This window comes from Pleurodeles waltl, chromosome 3_1 (genome assembly GCF_031143425.1).
Source record: "Pleurodeles waltl isolate 20211129_DDA chromosome 3_1, aPleWal1.hap1.20221129, whole genome shotgun sequence".
NCBI lineage: Eukaryota > Metazoa > Chordata > Amphibia > Caudata > Salamandridae > Pleurodeles > Pleurodeles waltl.
In genome coordinates, this window is record NC_090440.1 from 356162531 (window position 1) to 356178641 (window position 16111).

Sequence of the window (16111 nt, forward strand, 5' to 3'; positions counted from 1 at the left end):
AACAAGTTTGTGGCCCCTTAGAGAACTCCTTACTCATTTTGTCCCCCCTTCTTCTGGTGAGGAACCTGCCCACTCTTGATGTGATCCCCCCATAGATTCCTTTTTATGGGCCCAGGTGCTGACCCAGCGGTCCGCCTCTTAGCAAGCTCTCTAGGGTCAGTGAGCTTACTGTCAACAACGTGTTGGCACAGACCTGTAAAATAAAGACTGAGTAGGTGCTCTGCCGCAAACTAATCATACAGCCCATGGGAATCTTTTACCTCACTGACCTTCACCCAACCATCCAGTGCCTTGCAAAAGGAATCCACCCAGGTCTGTGAAAAAGCTACTGACTGTCCCGAACATCTGTCTGTACTTCTCTGGGGTCAGACCAAGCTTCCTGATTAGGGCTTCCTTCATGGTCATGATATATCATTCTGTCTCTCCCTTCTAGGCTCAGTATTGCCCCTCCTCTCACTTGGAATGTGCCTCCATAAACTAGCTCCCCAAGCCTCCTTAGGAACCCTGTGCATCTGAAAAGTAATCTCACAGGCCTCAAACCATTTATTTATGTCGTCTCCCACCACAGTTAGACACCAGATCCTTGGGTATGTGGACCATCCTGTCAGACGGCACAGAAGAATTACCGCAACCATCACTGTTGGGCTCAGCCCACCTACCTTTGAAATCCAGTTCTCTCAAGCTCAATTACTGAGCCAACATCATTTTTATTTTAATCCAAAGCCAATTTTCTCTCCTCCAAGTCTCCAATTTCAGCTTAGCCACCTCTAATTTTATTTTCCTTTATTCCCTCCTGACTGCCAGCTCCTCTGCCGACAGGCCTTTTGTTGGACTTTTTTGCTTATGCAGGGTCATCCCCAATCCTTTTTGCCTCCTGCCTCCTATTTTTCTGACCTGTTGCTGTTGGCTGTGGAACTCTGAGCACTTTACCACTGCTAACCAGTGCTAAAGTGCATTTGGTCTCTGTGTATATTGTATGATTGATTGGTTTATCAATGAATGGCATATTTGATTTACTAGTAAGTGCCTAGTAAAGTGCATTAAAGGTGCCAGGGCCTGTAAATCAAATGCTACTAGTGGGCCTGCAGCACTGGTTGTTCCACCCACATAAGTATCTCTGTAATCATGTCTCAGACCTGCCACTGCAGTGTCTGTATGTGCTGTTTTAACTTTGAATTCGACTTGGCAAGTGTACCCACTTGCCAGGCCCAAACCTTCCCTTTTCTTACATATGAGGCACCCCTAAGGTAGGCCCTAGGTAGCCCCAAGGGCAGGGTTCAGTGTATGGTTAAGGAAGGACATATAGTAATGTGTTTTGTATGTCCTGACAGTGAAATATTGCTAAATTCGTTTTTCACTGTTGCAAGGCCTGTTACTCTCATAGGTTAACATGGGGGCTACCTTTAAATATGATTAAAGTGTAGATTCCCTTTGGGAGCGGATGGACATGTGGAGTTTGGGGTCTCTGAGCTCACAATTTAAAAATACATCTTTTAGTAAAGTTTATTTTAAGATTGTGTGTTTGAAAATGCCACTTTAGAAAGTGAGCATTTTCTTGCTTATACCATTTCTGTGACTCTGCCTGTTTGTGGATTCCCTGTCTGGGTCAGTTTGACAGTTGGGCTGTTTGCACCTGCACCTCACACTAGACAGTGACACAAAGGGAGCTGGGGTGTAGTCTGCATTTCCTGATGAGCCATCTGTGCTAGGAGGGAGGGGAGGAGTGGTCACTTACACCTGAAAGGGCTGTGCCTGCCCTCACACAATGCAGTCTCCAACCCCCTGGTGAGTGTCTGGGGCCTGGCCTGGGCAAGGAAGGATTTCACATTCAAAAGAGACTTTACTTTGAAGTAGGCCTACTTCAAAGGAGAAATTGGGTATAAGAAGGGCATCCAAAACCACAGACTTTAGGAACACTTCTGGAAACCAAGAGGAACCTCTGCCTGGAGAACAGCTGAAGAGCTGAGGAAGAAGGGCTGCCCTGCCTGTGATTGTGCTTTGTGGAGCTATCCTGCAGTTGCTGCTTCTGTCAGAGTAAGAGGGCAAAGACTGGACTTTGTGTGTCTTGCATCTTGTGAAGATCTCCAAGGGATTGATTTAGAGCTTGCCTCCTGTTGTTTGAAGTCTCAGGGACAGCAAAGACTACTCTCTACCAGCACATGCAGTCTCTGGAGAGACTCCTACTCTGCCCTGTGGTGCTCATCCAGTTCCTGGGATCCTGAAAGTTGAAGCTGGCAGCCTAAGAGGAGGAAATCCACGCACAAGACGCAGTGCGTGGAAAAGATCGACGCAACTCCGATCAGCGGCTGAAGAAACTACGTGCCGCTGGCTCCTCGGCTGAAAATCGACACTCGCCGGAAACGCGACTGAAGAATCGGCACATGGAGCTGGAGAAACAATGCGCAGCATCACTACCAGAGACTTGGAGATCGCAACCCACGCTGCGTGGTTTTCGGATCATCGTGCGGCTGGATTTCCAACGCAAACGCCGCTGGGTGTGTAAAAACAACGCAAGGCCTGCCCGGACCTGAGAGTGCTGACCGGATCGATGCATCGCTCTCCTGCGGAGAGAAGAAACAACACGCCCGACCCGACGAAAGGAGAAACGACGCAAGGTCTCGCTCTTGAGTGAAATCGACACATCGCAAGCCCTTTTTGACACCCGTGGTGCGTTATTTTTGACGCACCCAAGGCACATTTTCACGCTAACAGTGTTAGTGTGTGTTTTAAACTACATAAAGACTCTTTTTGCTTTTTAAGTGATAACTTGACTTGTGTATTGTGGGTTTTTGTCATTTTTGTCTTTTTTTGTTTAGATATATATTTCCTATTTTTCTAAATCTGTGCTGTGTCATTTTGTGGTGTTTTCATTAAGTTACTGTGTGTGTTGGTACAAATACTTTACACCTAGCACTCTGAAGTTAAGCCTACTGCTCTGCCAAGCTACCAAGGTAGTAAGCAGGGGTTAGCTGAGGGTGATTCTCTTTTACCCTGACTAGAGTGAGGGTCCTTGCTTGAACAGGGGGTAACCTGACTGTCAACCAAAGACCCCATTTCTAATACCTTTAGATGACAAACTGCTCCCTGCCCAGTGGTACGGGGGAGAGGGTGGTCCATCGCTCCTTGTACGCTGGTTGCCCCGTCCCACAATCAGTCCCAGAATCTTGGTCCAGCTCATCATTATCCTCTATCTCCACATTATACTCCTCTGTGGTCTCCTTTGCTGCATCCCTAGATTCCAACCAGGCCCTCAGCACTATTTTTCGTGCCATCTTCTTAGTGAAGCCCTTGGTAGAAACCCTAAACCCCTTGCAAAAACCTCTGAGCTGTTACACTGCGTACTTCTCCAACTTGGACAACTCAAAATGCTTGCAGGTGCAGTTATGGGGCCTCCAATCAGAGACGTGATTTAGAATAAAAAGAAAAATGCCAACCAGGGATAATTGAAAAATGAAAAATGCCAATTAAAGAGAGCAGGGGAAAAAACAATGGGGATCAGAGACAATTGATTCAAAATGGTCTAGATATGGATAGGAGTGTACACCAAATTACTGTAAGGCCTATCCGCTGATCACCAATGTCAGAAATTAGGTTTTGGCAGAAGTATGCACCCTGTCCAAGCAGGGACCCTAATCCTAGTCAGAGTAAGTCAGATACCCACCCTAAATTAGCCTGTGCTCACCCACTGACAGCTTGGCACAGGCAATGTGTAAAGTATTTCTGCAAAACTTATTTACAGTGACACAGTGAAAAACACCACAAAAAGATTTCACACCAGTTTAGAAAAATAGACAATATTTATCTGAGTAAAACAAGACCAAAACAACAAAAATCCAATTAATAGTACTCAACATATGATTTTCTTTAAATAATAAACTGCAATGTAGTGCTTTAAAGTCAATAGCACTAGAAGGCTACTTGATGTCACGCTAGACCGGCGTTAATCCCAAGTTCAGGTCGACCGCAACGGCGGACAGGATTCACGCAGGGCCCGCTGAAAGAGTACCTTGGATGGAACAAGCATCAGTGCGAAGACTCGATGCTTCGGTTCCGAGTCGGGTAATCAGGTAGATGCATCGTCGTTGAGCTTCGCAGTCGGGTCCCACGCAGTGATGTCCTTGGCTCTGCGCTGCGCCGTCATCGAATCTCGCTGTCGGGTCCTGTGTCGTCTTTGAATCTGCACTGCATCGGCATTGAAGGGCACTGCAGCAGTTCCAAGTGGCGCAAAAGCCTTGAGCCGTAGGTTTTGGAGCAAAGGCAACTGTAAAGACCTTTCTCAAGGCCCAGGAATGAACTGGCATGTCTTGGCAGGTCAGGACTCACAGTGGCAGAGCCCAGCAGCTGAAGCAGAGATAAGGGGAAGTCTTCGATGGCCCTGAGATTTCCAAAACAGGAGGCAAGCCAGCAAGCTCTTGGAGTTACTTGGTTCTGCAAAGGATGTAGAGAACAAAGTCCAGTCTTTCTCACTCCCAGCCAAGAGGCAGCATACCAACACAGCAATGCAGTTGGGCAGAGTGGCAGTCCCTCCTGGCAGAATGCCATTCAGATTCAGAAGTGTACTGATGATTTGGTGGGGTTTAGGGTCCATTACATATATTCAGTTGAGCCTTTGAAGAGGGGGAGAATTCAAAAAGAGGCCTTTGAAATGTACAACATCCCCACCCTTTCTTCCCTGGCTCCATGCAATTTTCAGGGGGTTATTGTGAAGAACAAACCATGCAAACAGATGATGAGAAAATGCAGAATGTTCTTTATTTCTTGAGGAAAGATGTCCACAACAAAAACTCCAGCAGCAACCTTCACCGCCCCCCTGCAACTGCCCAGAATGTTCCCCGCATTCCAGCCAGATACAATGACTGGAGGGGGGAAATAGGAGGAATCATTACACAAGAAAAAGAGGGAGGAGGATACTGAAGAACCAGAGAAATACAGGAACATATAAACATATAATAAACAATGGAAATTACATTAAACAAAGCAATATTTACATTAAACAATACCACACCACTTCCCCTTTTAAACAAATAAACTACTTAATTCTAACAATTCTATTGAGATTCCATATGCGTCCATCATCTAATTTAACAGCCCCCTTAAAAATTTCACTGAAATGGGACTGACCAGCACAAGGTTTCCCAGGCGACTTGACCTTGACAGAATCTCCCACACTAACTTGCATCTCCTTAACAGATTTTCTCAAATCATATGCTTGCTTTCTCTTTTCCTAACAACTTACATGTTTATTTACAGCAGACTCTCTGTGTTTTTCATGATTAAAAATGTCTTTGGTATAACTCTTGACCCATGGAGGATTTACCACTGTGTGAGGAATGTGTTTTTTGAAAACCACAAAAGGAGATTGACCAGTGCTCGAGTGGGGTGTAAATCTATACTCTTCAACTTTTTTTTAATCATAGTCTCCCAATCACACTTCAATTGATTTGCAAGCTGTATTGTTTCCTTTAACGTCCTGTTGAAGCGCTCAATCATGCCATTAGTTTCCGGATGGTATAGAGCACATTTTCTGTGAAGGATGCCCCTCTTCTTCAAAAACTCACACATGATCTTGGACATGAATTGTACCCCATTATCAGTCAAAATGCTCTTGGGATTGCCTTCCCTACTAAAAACGTCTGTCAGAAATTCAACCACCCTCAAGGATGTTACCTCAGGAGTAATCATAATTTCAGGCCATCTGGACTACTCATCCATAAGAACCACTACATATTTAGAATGAGACTTTTGACTAATTGGACCTAGAATATCATTAGAGATAGATTCCCACGCCTCTTTGGGTTCTTCTTTCAGGATCATGGGTTGTGTTCTAATTTTTAACGATTTGTCAGCTACATTACACTCCAAGCAGTCTCTCGCTTTTCTATCAATTGCTAGATCCATACCAGGCCACCAATACAACCCTCATAGTCTTTCCTTGGTTTTACATATGCCATGATGTCCAGTATGAGCAAGTTCCATAATATGCTTGCGTAACTTATTGGGTGGAATCAATCTACCCCCTCTTAGAACCATGCTACCCTGAATGGATAACTCATGCCAATTTTCTTTATACTATATCCCTAAATGTTCTGTAAGATCTGGCGACCTTCCAGCAGAAAGTAATTCCCTGAGACGTACCCGATCATTATCATTATCAACTTCCTGTTTCCACTCCTCCTCTGTGATATATCCTCCCGTGACAACACAGACTTTGACTTCCTCATCCACCCACCAGGAATCAAAAGCATCCGAATCAGGAGATACTTCACCCATTAACCTGGACAAGCAGTCTGCAGCTTTGTTTTCACACCCGGGCACATACTTCACACTAAAATGGTAGTCCTGTAGGCCAATTATCCATTTGCAAATGCGACTGAAGACATTATCAAGTCCCTTCTTCTAAAAAATTTCACGAAGTGGCTTATGATCCATGCACACTTCTATTTTTGGTTCCCCATAAAAATTGTTAAAATTTTCTTATTGCCCAGTATATGGCTAAAGCCTCTTTTTTTATAGTAGAATACTTATATTCTGCTCCACGTAAACTGCGCGAAGCAAAAGCAATCATGTTAGTAATATTATTGTTGATTTGTTTAAGTACACATCCCAACCCCTTATCTGAAGCATCAGTGGTAATGGAGCAGGGTAGCCCTCGTTTGAAACTATTTAGGGATTGAGCTAATGACAAGTTATGTTTCAGATCACCAAATTCTTTTTGACAATCTGAATCCCAAGAAAAATTAGTACCATTCTTAAGCAAGTTTTTAATAGCACAACTTTTCATTGCTACATTTGGAACAAATCTAGCGTAGAACTCAACCATCCCTAAAAAGGTCTGAACCTCACTTTTATTTTGTGGAGCAGACAAATCAACAATAAATCTTACCAATTCCTCTTTGGGCTTGATCCCATCACCAGTTATCACATGTCCTAAATAATATATTTCTTTCTGGAGGAACTTACATTTACTACTCTTTAAAGTTATCCCCTTGGCACGAAAGGTATCTAGAACCTTACTGACTAGAGTTTTGTGACATTCTATAGTGTTAGAAAATATAAGAACGTCATCTTGAAAGAATTTCACCCCAGTCAAGTACCCAAGCATCTCATTCATCAATCTCTGGAAAACCGAAGCAGCAGGACACAACCCAAAAGGCATTCTGTTGAGCTTAAACACACCAAACGGGGTTAAAAGATGTAAGAACTTTGGACTCCTCGCACAACTGAACCTTATGATAGGCCGAACTGAGGTTCAACGTAGTAAAAAACTTAGCATCTCCCAGAGAGCTGATCATCTCACTGATGCTAGGTAGCGGAAACTTGTCTACGATTACTTCTCTGTTCAAATTACACAAATCCACGCATAACCTAATGTCACCATTAGCCTCGGTTGCGACAACAATAGGTGCGACCCATTCCGCTGCTTCAACTTTTTCAATTATACCTTCTGACACCAACCTCTAGAGTTCATCTTTCACTCGGTCCCTCATACTGAAAAGTATATTTCTAACTTTGCACGTAATGGGTATAGCATTCTTCTTCAAAACAACGCGGTGCTTATAACCCCTGACACTACCAATTTTGTCAGAAAAAACTTCCGGGTACTCACAAATGAGATTCTCCCCTAAATCACACACCCTCTGCACTTGTACTTGGGGAACTGCATTGGGATTTCACACAATATTCAACAATTTCTGATGAGGCCACCCAAGAACAGAACCACCCACCACTGTGATATATACCTTTCCCTCAACGGAATTCCCTCTAAGTCCTATCTTAGCATTAAAATATCCTTTCAACTCGATTGGTTTTCCACCATAACTAAAAGGAGTAACATTTGGAGGATGAAGAAACACTTTGTCTTTGAAGCATTGCCATGCAACCAGATGATGAGAAAATGCAGGATGTTCTTTATTTCTTGAAGAAAGATGTCCACAACAAAAACTCCAGTCTCCACCTTCACCGGCTCCCTGCAACTGCCCAGAATGTTCCCAGCATTCCAGCCAGATACAATGACTGGAGGGGGGAAATAGGAGGAACCATTACACAAGAAAAGGAGGGAGGAGGATACTAAATAACCAGAGAAATACAGGAACATATACACATATAATAAACAGTGGAAATTACATTAAACAAAGCAATATTTACATTAAACAATACCACACCTATGCAGCTCTTTTTGTGGGGAGAGGCACAGCTCTATTCAGGTATGTGCCAGCTCCCCCCTTCCTTCTAGCCCAGGAAGACTCATTAGCGTCATTGCATCCTGATGGGCCATTCAAATGTCACACTCCAGCTGCCTTTGTGTGTCACTATCTAAGGGAATGCACAAAGCCCAGCTGTCACACACCCCAGACATGTATTCAGAATCAGGCAGAGGCACAGAACAGTGAAAATAAGAAAATGCCAACTTTCGAAAAGTGCCATTTTCTGACTTACTATTTAAAATCTAATTTCACCACAGTTGTGATTTTAAATCATGAGTCCAGAGACACCAAACTCCAAATTTCTACTTTTCCCAATTGGAGGTTACACTTAAAGTTTGCTTCAAGGTAACCCCAATGTTAACCTCTGGGAAATATAGGCCTTGCAGTATAGCAAAAAGCAGATTTAGTATTTTTTCACTACCAGGAAATGTTAAACTTAAAAGTACATGTTCAACTTTTTAAATAGACTGCACCCTGCCCTTGGGGCTATCCAGGACCTACCTTATGGGGAGGTTTAGGCCTGGCAAGTGAGTACATTTGCAAGGTCAAAATTGCAGTTTAGAGCAGCATTTACAGGTTCTGCAATGGCAGGCCTGAGACATGTTTAAAGGGCTACTGTAGTGGGTGGTACAATCAGTGCTGCAAACCTAACAGTAGTTTTTAATTTACATGTCCTGGATACATATAGTGCACTTTACTGGGAACTTACAAGTAAATTAAACAAGCCAATTGTGGATAAACCAATATCATCGTGTTTTAGAGTACAACGCACCTGCACTTTAGCACTGGTTAGCTGTAGTAAAGTGCAGGTGCCTAATTACAGGTACTAAGCTCAACAATCAATCCCAACCATGTGACAGTCCTCCGCACACAACAAAAATAGGTGAAGCACAATCTGAACAGCTGAGAGAGACAGTGTAATTGTAGTCCAATCCAGAGTGTAAGCAAGTTCTGCAAGGAGCATAGGTTTCACATGGCGGCCCTCTAAGAGATTTCAGTCATGAATTTCTCTTTTCACTGGAGATGTTGGATGTTAAGTGAATACAACACATTTTGTGTCCATTTCATCCAACTTCTTGCGGATGATGAGTTCTTAGAGGGATTGTGGAGCAAACAAATGTGCATGCTCAATAATTTTCCCGAGAGCATGGAGGCACCCTCAAACTTCAATCTAAGACATGCTATATTGATCTGATTTAGGTTGAGTTTTGGAATCAGAAGAAGTCCTGTGGTAAAGACTAAAAATCTTGGAAAATAATTTGTTTTCAAAACCCCAAGTTGTGATATGCTTCCTGAACAGAGAATGGTCAGATATATGCGTGATGGAAAGGGACAGAAGGTTCCATGTCTTGGCAGCAAGGTAGGCAAAGGACCTGCCAGCATTCGTCGGGCTTGATGACAGCAAGGCCTTCTAGGTAAAAAAGGGGAGTGGGATCTCTATAAACACCACCCTAGCCCCCCCCCCAACCACCAACCATGTGTCTAGTTTTCAGAAATGTCTGCATTTTGGCATGCATCTCTGGCTGCCAGCCGAGTTTGGCCCAAATAGCATAGATATCCACATTGAAAGAATGGGACATTTTGAAAGGAAACATCTTCACATTTCCTTGATTAGTTTTGGGATCTTTCTGGTTTCAGGTGACAGACCCAGTCATGCAAGTAGAGTATCACTTTTACAGGGAGAAGTGTTGGAATACAGCATGGTAGTAATTCTGTGAAGCCACGAGGATCCTAGAAATATGAGGAAAAACTGTGACTGTTACAGACGTTTGACTCTTTCTGGCATATTGGGTAATAAACTGTGGATATACATGCAGTCCACATCACCCTTGGGTGTTCAGGTGTTTTTTTAATTTGTTTTCAAAATGTCTGGGTTTGGTACGTTTCTCTAGATGCAAGCAAAGCTTGGAGCCCAAATACCACTGCTATACGCATCCCTAGAATGGGTCAATTGTAAAGTAAAAACAATAATTTTTCCTTGTTGTGGTCAGAGGCCTTTCTGGGTGATATGCCAGCCCAGCAGAAGTGTTTGAACACAGAATAGTACAACATTTGCTGTTATTCATTGAACTAATTTCTCTTCATTTGAGGCTTCCAAATGCAAGGCACTGAGCAAGGAAGAACATATTTTGCAAAATGTCCTATGAATCAGGATATTATGAATCAACAAAATAGATACACAAATGACCACTATTATTCAACTCATTATCTTGGGCACATTTCAAAACGAATTAGCTTCCATAATACTACTCACTTTTAATCAACATATTTTACCATATAATTAATGTATTGTTAGTTTACAATGAAAAAATCACTATAAGCTGAAACTTAGTTGTTGGCAGTATTTTTCGCATGTTTTTGGACCTCCAACACTACATAGTTCTTCAACCACAATAGTCTAAAGGGCATAACAGTATATAATGGAATATTACTTTTGCAAGTAGGTAGAAACTACATGTGTAGGAAAAATCAACCATAATTTAGTAGAACTGTGAACTCTATGTCACAATGATTTGGTTTACTATTTTGCCTGTTCTTGAAAGCTGGGACCTTAGCACATCAAACCTTGTCTAAAATTCTATTAAATAAATACATAAATACAGTTTTTCCAGTTTTCCCCAAACATAGTAACATGTTGCTACATTTTGTCTATTTTCTTAGTTCCTCCTAGGGAAATGCACTAACTCTGGGTACCTTTACAATCCCCTATATGTGGGATAAAAAAGACGCAAATGTAGCTGGATACCTTTTGAGGAAAAAAAGTTATGTGTGCTTAAGTGTAAACTGTCCCAAACATCAAAAAAGGGCTCAACACAAAAAGCCTCAGCACTTAAGGGTTTAACCATCCTCGTGTGTTTTAGAAAAGATGATGAATCTGACAATATTAATCCCAGGAGCCCTTAATCAGCCTAACTCCCAGATATCATTTGGTGATGATAGGTTACTTTTTGATAGGGGCAGCCAAGATGCTTTTACCCACTGTGCCCCAAACTCATTCTTGCTTGCCCCTATTAGGTGCACACATTAATACCTGGGAGAAATTGTCTATTACCACAAAAGCATTTTATTTGCTGTGTGTGCTAGCTTGCAAGAGCAGCACTATCCACATAAAGTTTAATTTTGGAAATCGATCTCGAGATCCAGCTAGTTATCTGACTATTATTCCTAAAATGCATGGTTCTATCTGCAACCTGTCGCCTCTATGTTGAAATAGAGCCCAAGGTTAGTTACTCATAAGCAGTTCAGTTGAGGAGTCAGTATAGAAATTCTAGGCGACCTGATGACACCCCATGTCTCCAGCTCCAATGCTGCATTACAAATCCCTTACTCAGCAGAATGGGCAAACACTTTGAGGACTGTGCAGCTGGGAAACAAGATAGAGCTCCTCAAACATGGTTCAAGGTTTTCTTAAATTCCAATTCTAGGGGCACCTCTGATGAAGATGTGAAACAAATAATAAGGAAATTCCTAGAGCCTGAGTTTTTTTTGGTGGGGCTCCTGAAAATCTAACTTAAATCCAGCTTTGTCTGGCTCGCTAGGCTGGGTGAATGTGGTGACCCATATAAAAGAGGTACACTTGTTGTGTAGCGGGATAAACCAGACAACAAAAACTTGTATTATGGATCGCTTTGGGGGAAAACCAAAGCTCTAGTAATAAATGGCCTAAACATCCTTGTGGTTCCTGACCCACGTTGTTCTACTCGGATAAGAAAACAAAAGTTAAGAGTAATTTAAAACGAGTTGATATCTCTGGGGTTTAACACACCATAGATCTCTCCTGCCAATTTCATAATGAAACAAGGGGCGGGGAAGTATACCTCATGCCAAAGCTGACTAGATTTACCTCAAGAAGAAAAAAGAGATGGATGGTAGCAACAATGCTCTGACTTATTTGATTCTTCTCCCTTGCATATGATTGCTGTTCATGGATGGCTTGATCTGCTGAACAGTTGGTTGTGCAAAAGGGTGGAGGCAAGTTGAATGCAGGGTGGTATCTTGACAGTAGAGGGCTTTCCCCATTTTCGAGATGTTATACTACTGTTGCAATCCCTTGAACCCACATCTTGGGCCAGATGTATCAAGCAATTTTGCATTTGCAAACGGTGTGAATCGCAAAATGTGGCCGTTTGCGAATGCAAAAATGCCTTCAAGGTAGAATAATCGCTAAATTAGTAATTCCTTAAAATTGCGACCCCATTTAGAGAATCGCAAATTGCGATTCTCTAAATAGGAAATTGAAAAAAAAAAGGGAATTCCTATTTGCGATTTCCAAAGCACATGTATCAAGCATTTCCTTAATGCAAATTGGGCATTTAGGAAATGCAATTACCACCAAACCCAATTTGGTGGTAAGCATGTGCAATTTAAAAAAATGCATTATAAATGAATTTTTTAAAATGACATGTAGCGCACCCATGCCCCTAGGACATGTGTGTGCTTCACATGTCCGCAAATATTCTTAGGCCCCCAGCACCCTGGGGTTTGCATTACCTAATTTGCCAATTTCTAGCTGGAATTCGCAAATTGGGAAATGCAAAACCATTCGCACCAATGGCCCTTCAGGCCCATATGGATGAATGGAGTCACATTCTCTAACTGCGATTCGGTAATAGCGATTGCGAATTTTAAGAAATCGCTATTACCGATTCGCAAATTTCATACATCCCATTTTGCATTTCTTAAATAGTGATTTCTTAAAATTCGCAATTTAAGAAATGCAAAACGGATCTTACATCTGGCCCCTTGTTTTCTTGAGCTTGAGTACAGTACCATATTATTCATCAGTGATGGTACTGATAAATTAAAAAAATGCTATGCTTCAGGTCTGATGTTCCACTTTGCGCATTTAACTAAGGGTTTAATTTGAAAATAGTTTTGACTTGTTACGCTGTAAAGTGCTTTCATTCTCCAATGAATAAACTTGCTTAAAAAATCCCCAATTCACCAGAGTAGGCTTCTCTATACTGATCAAGGTGTTAGGTTATTTCATGAAATCAATATTCTCACAAAACTAACGTGTGTTAGTTACTAATCACCTATCTCTTTGATTGTGCCTGGCTAGATGTGTGCAACCTTCCCAAAGCAAGCTGCTAAGACCTTAAAAATATTTTGTAGCACTTGTTCAATCGTGCAATGACTGTTGCATTCTCCAAGTTTTAGGAACATTGTCAATACAGACTTCGCAAATAACTCAGGGGTAGGGGTTCTGTCCCACTTCTCAAACATAACAGAATTTTTGAGGGGCTTAATTATCCTCCACTTATTTAGAGATGAGTGCTGGAAGGGTTTTCCATGATCTAAATCCATAATTACCTACCCATTCTCTTCTGTCAGCACAAGACCCTTCTTTTACTTCTTCCAGTAAGGTAGCCTTAAGTACCCATCATATAGTGTCTGGTAGAAGTCAATAAAAATCCTAGTAATCTCTTGGGCCTCCATTGCATTGGACCGGGTTGATGAATTAAAACGTTCAATAACTTTGTAATTTATCATGCCTTGCAAAAAATCAATCACCCAGCTTTATAACTTTTTTCACAAGGGTTTTGCAGACATGTTCTGCCTTACAATTACTGCTGCAGTTGCCTTTAATTTCACCTATATATCGTCCCCGGGACTTTATATAATTTCCCTGATGATCAACATTTTTATTGTGCCAGCTTAGTATTGCAGAGTTTCTGGTTATTGGCACGTCCATAGCTCACATATAATTCTGCTTTTCCTACCATGAGCACTCAGAAACGATTTCCCTGAGAATTTACAGCAGTTTGTAAGCAAATATAAACCTGGCTTAGATTGTTTTGTACGTGAACTCAGTGGTGGCTGGTGAACTTTGAAAGTGGTGGGGCGTAAACACCTTTCCAAAAAGTATCAAGTCTGTACAATTACCTTTACTGCAGCAAGTACTCTTATAATTACAAAGCATGGAGCAGAGCAAACACCAGGCATTCTTTTGCAAGTCTTCTTAGGCTGTATTCTGATTAGCCAACGAGAGATGGGGATGATGTCAGTGTTGACTATGTTTCTTTTTGAGCTATGTGTAATGCACAGGTTTTTGGCCTTTCACCTTGAGAATATATAGCATGTTTAGGACACTCTGAATTTATTTGTGCCTAGACCGAAATTGTGTTGGACACCGCACTTATAAGTCTATGGATCTCAATCTCTGATGAAGCAGAATATTCTACACAATTTGCATTTAATTCTACCTGAGTCTTTCATCTCTAAGATACAAATATTCTACGGCATTATGCACGTCTCTACCTCAGTCTCACTGTGTCATACAGGATAGTCTACACATCCAGCACCTATCTCTGACCAAGTCTCCATCTACATCACAAAGGGTAGTCTACACATATACCACTCATTTCTACCTCAGTCTTTCTGTCACACGCATGCAGCCCTACACTTGCCATTTATGCTGGGGCACTGTCATCTCTATTACCCAGGATACTCTGCACATTAGACCTATCTCTGCCTAAAACTCACTGACATCAAAAAGCAAGCTGTGAATACATTAATTCATCACTGACATTTTTCCTATTTGTTCCATCATCGAAATATGTGATTTTGACAGTCTATATGCAATTACCTAGCAAACTATGCCCTAGGAAGGGTTTCTAGGTCCTGCAGTAAAAAAACTATTATTTTCAATTGAAGTGTATGTAAAAGATTGAGTTGAATGAAGTTCCATATCATTTGGGAAGATACAAAAGAGAGGCACAGCTCTGTAGTTTGAATACTGATACGAGATAAGGGGCTGTGTCTGCTAGGCATTCTATTAAAATATCAAACAAGTAATTTTAAACACAAAAATTAGTTTGCATCAATAGAGCAGCCTGTGAATGATGGATATGGTCACATATTTTTCAAACAATGCACTAGATGAACTGTTTATTTTGCACCACTTTAAGTTTGAAAAGGAGTCTTGAGTAAAAAAACTGAATTGCCATCCTACCAAGAGTTAATTGTTGTCCCGTTAGACAGAAGCTGCATTACTTTTTTGAGTGCAATTAAAAAATATACACAACACTGTTATAGAACTACAAGCCAAGTGAACCTTGAGCTTGTTTAACTTTGTCTTCAAAGCAAAATTCTAAATAAATGCCGCAGTTTTTGTTAAAGATAATGGCTTCACACCTAAATTACTGACCAGGTCAGAAAAATATCTGTCAGGGTGAAATTAATTTAGGCTGCATTTAAACAGTGAACACTCATGCGCTAGTGAAAACATGTATGTCGAAGGCCTACTGTTGAGAATGCCTAGTGGTCTTGAAATTAAAATATGACAGCATTCCCCTTTCCCCATACCCCCAGCCCATGTAAGCAAATACATCCTGCTCCCTCGTTCCCTACCACTCTCTCGCCTTTACTTACGAAAGAGAAAATGCTTTTTGCTATATCTTTTCTTTGGAGACGTTATGGCAAAGGAACTGATGCCGACCTTTGCAATTCATTATTTGTTTTAAAATCTTACTTGAATGTTAGTGTTTTTCATGTTTTCACAGTTGACATAGGAATGATTTGGTGTTAAGTCTGACCTGTTTGGTGTACTCCTCTGAGCAGTCAGTCATAGCATGGCATAATTAAAAAAAAAACATAAACTAAGCCACTGTGCTGCCCCTTACAAATAAACACAGGACTGGACGCCGCACCACAACAAGTCAGTAGCCAAGGTTTCACGCCATGCTGCCTTCACACAGCAGAGAAGCAGGCCTGGGGCGGGGAATTGTGGGGAGGCGTACATGTGACAATGAGCAGGTATCACCGTGCTGTGCACTGCCTCCTTACATATGTGAGACACTGATACAGTGGGCCCGAGCTCAGAAGGCACAGCCTCTGAATACAAGTTGCGACTGATCTAGACCAGATGTAGATCTAGACCAGTGCTTTCTTTTCGGCCTTAAGCA